This window comes from Talpa occidentalis, unplaced genomic scaffold (assembly GCF_014898055.3).
Source record: "Talpa occidentalis isolate TD23 unplaced genomic scaffold, MPIMG_talOcc4v2.1 talOcc4.3, whole genome shotgun sequence".
NCBI lineage: Eukaryota > Metazoa > Chordata > Mammalia > Eulipotyphla > Talpidae > Talpa > Talpa occidentalis.
Window position 1 is genome coordinate 4,569,988 of NW_023603184.1, and position 9,676 is coordinate 4,579,663.

Here is a 9,676-nt window from a genome sequence, read left to right on the forward strand (position 1 = left end):
AATCCCTGCGCCACCAGGGAGGCCCATTGTGTTGGGTGTCTTGGGAGCCCTTAGCCTTGTCCCCACCGTACACAGGTCCCTATAGCCCAAGACCAGCTCTGCAGGAGGGCAAATAGGGTGAAATGCCTGTGCATTATGCATGGTCACGGTCATTGGGTCCTTTGCAGAGGTCCCTTTTATTCAGTTTATGTGTTTATTGATACATTTGCTTACTCCTTACCCCTCTGCCATCCCATCTCCCTGTCTCCTTGGGAGAACCTGAACTTTATGGTCTTCAGTCTTTTTTCTTCCTCGTACATGCGCGCGTGCGCGCACACACACACACAGAAGCCTAGGCAATTATCTGTTTCATTTGCCTTTTTTTAATAAGCAAGGAAAAAAAAAACAACCCAAATAATACATCAAAACCGGTTTTGGGGTCTCCCCTGGTGGTGCAGACGGTTAAGCGCAGCGCTGTGAAACTGTCCGCAGCCTCTGCAGCGTGGGTTCGATACCAGCCAGCCGGGGAGAAACCCATATGGCACAGCAGACCTCTCCTGCCGCGCCCGCTGCTCCCCTCAGCAGTGTATTTCGTCAGTCTGCCTGTTCTGTTCCCCGCTCTGTCTCTGGTGAATCCTCTCACCTTCCCGCGCATCTGGCCTATACCCTGATTCTTGTATAAATAAATGTTAAAAAAAAAAAACGGTTTTGATGTTTTCTTTCATATTATTTAGGATTTTGTTTTTTATAATTTTTATATAGGTCCTGCATAACTTAGTAAGTTTAGTTCTAGGTATTGTACATTTGTGTGGATATTTCAAATAGTCTATTTCCCATTACTTTTTTTTTTTTTTTGAGGTTAGATGGTAAATTCTTGAGAGCCTTCCCTCCCAGCCTTCATTCTCTAGTTCACATTTTCCATTTGTGGAGCTTGCGTTCGAGTCCCAGGAAGATGGCCAGGGGCAGGGGCATAGCATGCCGAACAAGGAGATTCGAAAGACGCTTGTCTCTGCCTTCCTCAGACTGCATGGACACAGCTGGCACATCACATCCGGCTCCTGACATAGTGCCTCTGCCGGGGCCAGCTTCTTGGCGTCCTTCTGCCCCTAATTCTCCTGTAGCATCTGGTGTTCCGGAGAGGCCTGCTGCAGACACCGAGCCACCAGCCAGCTGCATTTGTCTTGGATGTCAGTACCAATCTTTCCAGTCACAGTGGGGTCCCCAAAGAGGTCAAGGTAATCATTCTGCACCTGAAAGAATTCTCCCATCTCCACCACGGTCCTTGGCCTTGGTCTGCTCCTGTTCCCCATCAAAGCCTGTCACGTACATGACAGCAGCTACAGGGAGGTAGGAGTGGGAAGCAGTCTCATTGTTGGCAATTGATTATTTGTACCTCTTTTCAGTGAATCTGCCAAGATCCATATTACCCTGGGGAGCTGTGATGAGGTCCGGGGTCTGTCCAATCTCAGGCTGATAGGAATGCTACAGGAGGAGCTCAATCAAGTTCAGGTAATAGGGCTGCTCCAGCAGTAGATTTCAGCAGGTGACACATACATGCTTCCAGAAGCACAGCATCCTTGATGGTATCCAAACCTACACCTGGCTTTTGGTACCAGCTGGGCTGTCGCCATCGGGTGAGGGATGAATCCATGATATCTGACAAGAAAGCCTGGAGCAGGCCCACACACCAGCCCAGTCATGGCACGCTGGAGCCTCCCCACCCTGCCTCTGTGGCTCCACCAGCTCCCGGATTGTATTAGCACATCAAACCCCAATGGTGGTATTTGCCTCTAATAGCGTTGTACCCCAGGATCTCCTTGAGCCAGGCAATAGCATCTCCTGTCTCAGGGTGCCCCAGCTCATCCTCAGTTGGCATTTTGACAATCTGGGAGAGGTACTGGCTGAAATCCTGCTTTCCTTGGGCATAAATATCCAGTTTTTGTCCTAGTTCATTCTGAGGGAGGAGCAAAACGATCTGTTGCTAGGTGCCAGTTCTCAGTTTCCCATTATATTTTGAAGGGACTTTTTGATAGTGATGGAGGAAAGAATAGAAAACCTAAAGGAGGCATCACAAGACTAAAACCTGACTCACACAAGGAGGTGGGGTAGAGGGGATTAACGTGACCATTAACCCAGCTATAGAAATGAAGATCCTTAGGGCCTCCCTGGTGGTGTAGGTGGTTGAGCTCCACACTGTGAAGTTGTCCGCAGCCTCTGCAGCGCGGGTTTAATCCCAGCCAGCCAGTGAGAATCCCACATGGCGCGGCAGACCTCTCCTGTCTACCCGCTGCTCCCCTCAGCAGTGTGTTTCAGTCAGTCTGCCTGTTCTGTTCCCCACTCTGTCTCTGGTGAATCCTCTCACCCTCCTGTGCATCTGGCCTGTATCCCGGTTCCTGTATAAATAAATAAATCTTTAATTAAAAAAAAAGAAATGAAGATCCTTAGGCGCCAGTGCCTTATCACATGGCATAAGGCCCAGGCAGGTATCAGACGCTGTAGGGAGTGTCCGGAGCACAGACCTGAGGGTAAAGATATAGAGATTGGGCCCATCCTGGAATCTCTGGTCCTTTTTGGATTCTCCTTGTTATCCAAAATCAACAGCAAACAGGCCACTTCACAAAAGAGTGCGCCCCTCCCAAAGAGAAAAGACTGTATCAGTGCAGTCTCTGCATTGACAGGGGGCAGTGGTCCATCTGCCCACCTGTGACTATGCAGGTGCTTCTTTTCACCAACTCTGTCCCTCCACAGGGCAGCAGCTTCCTGCCTGCCCGTGACCTGTGCCACGCCGGGACTTCTCTTTAGTGACCTCCCTCAGCAGAGGCCGCTTTCAAGGCCGCCCGCCTGCCACCACGCAGGCCTCTCTAGGCAAACTTGTCCCTTTCGGGGCAGCTCTTCCTGCCTGCTGGTGTCCATGCAAGTGTCCTGCAGTCTCCTGTCCCCTTTCCCTGATAAACCTGCTCCTTAAATAGAATGCACGTCTCTGTCTCGTGGAGAAACTCGCCTGGGAAACTCGCTGCGTGCTGCTGAAAGGGAAGCTCCGGTGAAACCTTTCCCAGAGTTATCCAAGGACCCCGCACCCCAAACTCCAAAAAACCACATCAGTAGTGCACAAGCAGGTGAGTTATGTTCATGTTCTCCATTGACACCTCACCAGCCACCTGCACTTTCTCACCAGTTATAATTTCTCACTCTTAGTCTTGTATCTTTTAGGTGGGAAACCATGTTGACACAAGTGGGCAGAAAGAGCTGATAAAAGGGACAGTTTTTTGTTTTTTTTTTTTTTTTTTTTTTTTTTTTTTTAAAGAGACGCCTGCGTAGACACAGGCGGGCAGTCTTGGGATGAGGCCGCCTGGCTGGGTGTTTAACTCGCCAGGGAGGGTCAGGTCTCCTCTTCTGGGACCGGCCTTCGCGCTCACACTTTCCTGACACTGTGTGGAGAGGCTTCAGGGACAGGCTGACCGCGTGCGGGGTGAAGACAGCCCTCCCGTTCATTTCTTTGCCCATTTTCTTGTCGATGGGCTTCTGGGTTATTTCCAGGGCTTTGCTATGAAAAACAGCGGTGCTTTGAACTTCCTTGCCAGGTCTCTCGGAGCACGTGCCAAAGTGTCTCTTGATTTTGCGCCTCCAGGGGATCCGCTGGGCCCCAGCTTTATAAGATAAGGCCAGATTGTTTTCCCCTGGTGGTTACTCGGAGTTGAGCTCTGACCACCCAGCGCTGGAGGTGCCGCGGCTCCACCTCTGCTCCAGCCCTGGGTGCTGCCAGGCTGCTTGCATGTGGCTCCTCGAGGGTATAAAATAGCATCTCACTGTGGTCTTCATTTGCATCTCCCTCCTCGGCAGGGAGCTCGAGTGTCCCTTAGACGTGCACTGGACAAGCGTGTTTCCGGGCCCGGGGAAGCGCCCGCTCGCATCTTTCGTCTGTCTGTCTGTCCGTTGGATTACGCTGGCCCCCTCGGCCCCCCGCGGACCTGCAGGAGTTTGCCCGGGGCTCCGCGGCTCGCAGCCGCCTTTCACTTTCTCCCCGGCACCCCCGCTCCTCTCCCTCCCGCACCTGCGCGAGGGAGCGTGCGCGCGCGCCTGCTTTATTTTTGGGGGGGTGGTGGAGGGGTGGCTTGTGCTGAGTCCCTCAGAACCCGATGCTGCCGCCTGGAGCTTGAGGGGATCCTACTCTCTTCCCTTCCAGCCCCCCCCTACCCCCAGATTTGGCTCAGACCGCCTGGTACGGTGGGGGGGGAAAGGGGGTGCCTCTCGGTTGGGGTGGGCCTGCTGGAGCTGGGACGGCTCCGCCGCGGCGCGGTCGCCCCCCACCCCCGTTATTTATCACTTCCGGGCCCTGACTTGGGGGGCCGGGCCCCTCCGTGCTCTGCTCCGCTGGGCTGCAGCCCGCGGCGGCTCCGGCGCTCCCTGGGGGCGGGCGGCCGTGGGGGAGGGGCGCTCCGGGCAGGCCCCTCCGGAGGCGGGGGGGGGGCCGGGGCCGCGGCGGGGGCCGGGGTGGGGGCCGGGGTGGGGGCCGGAAGCTGCCGGAGCAGATAAGGGCCGCGGTCGCCCTTGCGGTGAGACAGTGCGGGACGCTGCCTCCTCCCCCCGCCGCCCGGGGCCGCCCCCGCACCCTCCGCCCGCCCCCCGGGGCCAAGGTCGGCCCGGCGTCCGCGCCCCGAAACCCGGGGCTGGGCAGCCGGCGCCCCGACCCGCGGGAGCAGTGGGGGCCGGGCGGGGCGGGGGGCTGCTGCCCGCTGCCTGCTGCCCCGCGCGCCGGGCTCCAAACCTCCGCGTTCTCAGCTGGGCAGCGGGCGGGGGAGCGGCCACTGCACCCCACAGGGCTGCTGCCGCGGAGCACAGGTCCCGGGGAAAGCCCTCTGCAGCTGGGCGCCTCTCGTTGACCCCCGCTGTACCCTGACTCTGGGCTCACCCCCATTGTATAGGTGGGAAAGTCGGTATTTCGGCCTAAAATCGCAGCCTGAGAGCGCAGGGTGTGTGTGTGTGGGAGGGAACCCGCTGCTCCCAGCCAGGTTGTTAGGTTTTGTGCAGCCTGGTGCTTGTGCAATTTGGGGGGCCCTCTTTAAGAGAAAGATTTCAAAATGACGAATACAAATTTGCTGAGGCTTCTCCCAGGGCTTTGGGACCCAAGGAAGTGAGAAGTTCAAGCTCTTGGTTTCGTGGCCCCACCCCCCAGGCCACTGGAAGGGCTGACCCCTCTGCTAGGGAAGGCGCAGACACCACCAGGGTAGGGTGACCCAAGGCAAAAATGCAGGGGACCTCCCTGGAGGGGCCCCACTCTAGCTGGTGGCAGAGGCATGTGCACGCCTGCAGCTGTCTGCAGGCCCAACCCAAGAGCAAAAGCAGTCAGGCATTTGGGGACCAGAGCCAGGGCAGGTTAGGGCAGGCCCTGCAGTCCCAGCCAGTCACGGTTCAGCTTGTCACTCAGCATCTAGGAACCTGCAGGCAGGTGGTGGCGGGGGAACAATCCTAGGAGAAAAGGAAGGAGGACTTCTTGGGGGCAGTGTAAGTGCATCTGACTTGGAGTCACATGGGGTTGGGTTCAAGCCTCAATTTTCTCATCTGTAAAATGGGGATAATAATAGTACCTACCTGTCAGAGCTGTTATGAGACCATGCATGAAGAAGGGCTCAACTCATGGCTTTTAATTTCCCTTCTGTGAAGTCTCCAAACCAGGCGTGGCATTTTTCTGTCCATTTTTGGCTTGTCACTTGCAGAGCTAAGATTTAGAACCATGAATGTCTGGCACCGACACCCTGGTTCTACCCACCAGGGAATGCTGTCCCCTTGGGTCTATCTCCCCAGGGAGTTCAGCGCTACTGCTAGGTGTGCAGGCCCAGGGCAGGAAGCCAAGGGGGAGCCGTTGGCTCAGGAGCTTACTCTCCTGCCTGGGTTTTGTGATCTTTCTGCTCCTGTGGACACTCAAAGCTGGCATTTTCCCAACTTTGACATCCTGCAACCTGAACCAAGAGAAGCAGGAGACTCTGGTGATGGCACCAGACCAGGGGAGCTGGGAATAAGTTATGAGCACAGAACTGGGCAGCACTAACACCCCCAAAATGCTTGCAGTCTTTCCAGAGCACTGCTTTGTCTTATGGGTTGCCCAGGATTGCCACTGGGTGGGCGGACAGGAGCCCTGAGTTCTCATCTCAGAGTTGCCTCCATGCTGACCTTGTGCCTGTCTCTCCTCCCTTTTGAGCTCAGTTTTTCAGCTGTGATGTGGGACTGAGAATACCCTCGGTGCGAGGATGAAAAGGGGTTGCGTATGTGGAGTGTTTGATGAAAACCAGCAGTCGTCAAAACCACTGCGGCTGTGTGAGGATGGAAGGGGGTGTCTTGTGACAGAAAGTAGGGAGTCCTTCCAGGCAGGAGTTTGGATCTCTAAGGTCTCTGTCCCAGAGAGGGAGGGTTGGGGGGCAGGGCTGGGAACCCTAGCTCCAGCACTCTCCCAGAGCAGGACAGGGCAGAGAGAGGCCAGGGGCCCTGGGGGGGGCAGAGAAGAGCAGGGAGAAGTTCTCACCCTCTCAGACAGGTGAAAGCAAAGAAGGGAGGAAGTGGGGGCTTCTGGGAGGAGATGGAAGTGGCTGCTGCTGTAAGATGCCAGCCACACGATCCCTCCCTCCCCGCCACGTCTTATTCCATGGTCTCCATTGTTCCTCTTTGCAATCTTTCAAGGTATTTTCCAAACGGGGATAGTGAGGCCCCAATCTGCTGGCCCAGTAGCCTGGATCCCAAATGTCACTGCCATTTTCTTATCTATCTGACAAGTTTGTGAGTGAGGCAGCGTGATGTCAGAGACTCAGAGGGAACCTGGGCCCTGCTGCTGTCTCCGGAATAGGAAAACACCAATTGGAAGAGATATCTGCACCCCCATGTTCATGGGGTATTAGTCACAATAGCCAAGAGGTGGAAAGAAACTAAGCGCCCATTAACATAGGATGGGTCAAGAAGATAGATCCACAGTGGAATACTACTTAGCTATAAAAAAGACAACCCCCCGCCATTTGTAACAACATGGGTAGACCTAGAGGGGATTACAGTAGGTGAAATGAGTCAGATGGAGAAAGACCAACACCGTATGATTTCATTCCTGTGTGGAAGATGAAGAAATAAAACTAACGAACAAACAAAACAAAACAAAAACAAACTCGTTGACTGTAAGAACAAAATAGTGGTTACCAGAAGGGAAGGGGGAAGGGGAGTAGGTGAGTCACGGGAAAGGGGGGGCAATAGTGTGGTGACTAGACTGTCAGTGGGGCACATAGTATATATACTGTGTACAGATACTGAAATCCATATAGTGTTATAAGTCAACATGACTTCAATAAAGAGTTTTTAAAGAACTTTCTGCTCTCAGTCTCTACCTGAGCTGTGGTGTGTCCGCTGGCCGAGCATAGGCTTTGCAGGTGCTGGCAACACCAGGCCCTAAGCCCCTTGGTTGGCTTTGAGAGAAATGCCCGGACAGAGTTGAGGGGAAGGCCCCTCCTGGTAGAGTCTGGGAGCCTCTCCACCTCTCGAGAGCTTTCTCCTGCCTCTTGCTTGACCCTCCTGTCTTCTCTCAAAGACATCTGTCCACCCCAGCTCAACTATCCTACTGGGAATTCTCAGGAAGCCTTACTTCATGCTCTTTTTCATACCCTGAGGCTCCTTGTCCAGAGGGACACTGCTGATCCTCAGGCTTTCTGCTGAAGCAGCCTGACATTCCCACCCACCTCTTCTGACAGCACCCAGGGCATTTCTGAGCCGTTTAGGAGGAAACTGAGGCCCCAGACCACAGAGTTACCTTGCCTCGGGTTGTTGTTGGATGTCCTGGGGGCAACCAGGGTGGGTGGAGCCTCTGGCCTGCAGAGAGGACACCAGATCCGGTCCTGGTCAGGGAGGCAGGAGGGAGGAGGGAAGGCCCCAGGGTGCTGGGGGCTGCTGCCAGGCAGGTCCCTGTGCCCAGGGTAGGGAAGTTTCTTATTTCTCCTGCTCTGACTTCCCCCTTTGATTTATTATAGCCATGAAATGCTCTGCTCTCTTCTCTTTTCCTTGCTGTCCCTGGGGCTGGAGGAGCACAGGCCTCCCCAGGAGCCAGGCTTTAGCCTCGCTGGACTTCCATCTTCTTTCAAAGGTTGAACCCAGGGGTCCAGAAACGGGAGGTGAGTCAGGGCAGGCAGGTCGGGTTGAGGAGGGGCAGGGCCTCCCCAAGGCGAACGTGGGCCGGACCCCAGGGGCCGGCAAGGTCTTGGTTGAGAAGGGCTGGGGCAGAGGGTGTGGCAGGTGTGGACTTGACAGCCGCCAGCTCCCTGGGGTCCTGGGGGTGGCAGCCTCTGGGCCAACGGCTGCAGTGAGGCTTGGGGATTGGGCCCTGCCAGGGACTCAAGGCAGGACGCAGAGCCCAATTACCAGGTCAGAGAGATGGCTTCTCTATGACCCCTTGACCCCATATTCTGATTTAATGTTGGCCTAAGCAGGCCTGATTCAGGCTGGTCTAGGGATTGAGCTGAAAACCCAGAGGAAGGCCCGAAGCCCAAAGCCGGAGAGATCTCCGATTCTTTCAGGACAAAGCTGGACAATCCCCTGAGGCCCTGCCCAAGGGAGGGAGAGCTGGAGTCTGCCTGTCCAGCTCCTCAGCAGGCCTGGTGGCCGGAGCGTTTCTGCCCGCCACTGTGCGGTGCCTGTGGTATTGGGGCTGTTGGCGTGTTGCAATGGGCCGGGGGTGGGGAGGCTACGCACACATGCTTCCTGTGGTGACTGGGCGCTTCCTGTTTTCTCAGGCGCCGGACTTGCTACTGCCGATGTGGAAACAGGGGCAGCTGCAGCCTGGGTGGCTCCCGGCTGGGCGCCCGACCCTGCCCAAAGGGGCCTCAGTGGGCCTGCCGCCCCAGGCCCCAGACCCTGGGCAGGGTATGGCCTGAGTTACCCCCATACCACCAGGCCCCAGTAACTTCCTCCAAGGGGAAGGGGCCAGGCTGGGCCTGCACTCGGCCAAGCAGGTGGTCCAGGAGGTCAGAGGTCCGGGGCTGAGAGCTCTGAGCTCAAGTTAGGGCACGTGGCTCTGGTCTCAGCTCCTTTTACTCACTGAGGGCCTTTGACCATTCCTGGCCCTCTTGGCCCTGGTTTCCTCTTTTGTGTGATGATCCTGGCACCCATGATCTAAAATCCCTCACTCGCTTCTGCCCCAGTTCTGACATTGAGTGTTAAGTCCCACGAGCCTCCGTTTTGGTGACTGGGTGAGTGCTGACGCTGGGACCCTCAGAGGGGGTTCTTCAGAGCCATGGTCAGAGAGGACACTTGGAGAGACAGGGAGGATAGGGCGTCTCAGGTGGATGGGCCAGGCTGGAACAAAGCTTGGAGGGAGAAGATCCGGCCCAAGTTCGGGAGCTAGTACGCTGATGGGACAGACAGGGAGGAGTAGGTGACAAGATGGATCTGGAAGGAGTCAAAAGTGGCAGAAAGATTTTTGGAACCTCTGTTATTCCTGTAGACTTTAGGAAGGGGTCTGAGGCCCCCGTTACATTCTTTCTTGGAAAGAAAGACAAGGAAGAGTCTTTTGGAGGGTGGGGCAGGGTTCGTTTTCCCATCCACCAGGGAGATGGGTACTTGGACATGTGACGCGGGAGCTTCAGGAGGGACCTTTTTCCCTGTCAGGTGCCTGGAGTTCCACCATTGGGGCCTGCTTTACGATTCTTCCCGAATGTGTTTTGTTTTGTTTTTA

At 55.7% G+C, this 9,676-nt stretch overlaps 1 pseudogene; it reads right to left on the reverse strand.

The window, feature by feature from the left end:
* Positions 1–888: 888 nt before the first annotated feature.
* On the reverse strand, positions 889–3,201 carry LOC119254310 (farnesyl pyrophosphate synthase-like; annotated as a pseudogene).
* Positions 3,202–9,676: the final 6,475 nt, after the last annotated feature.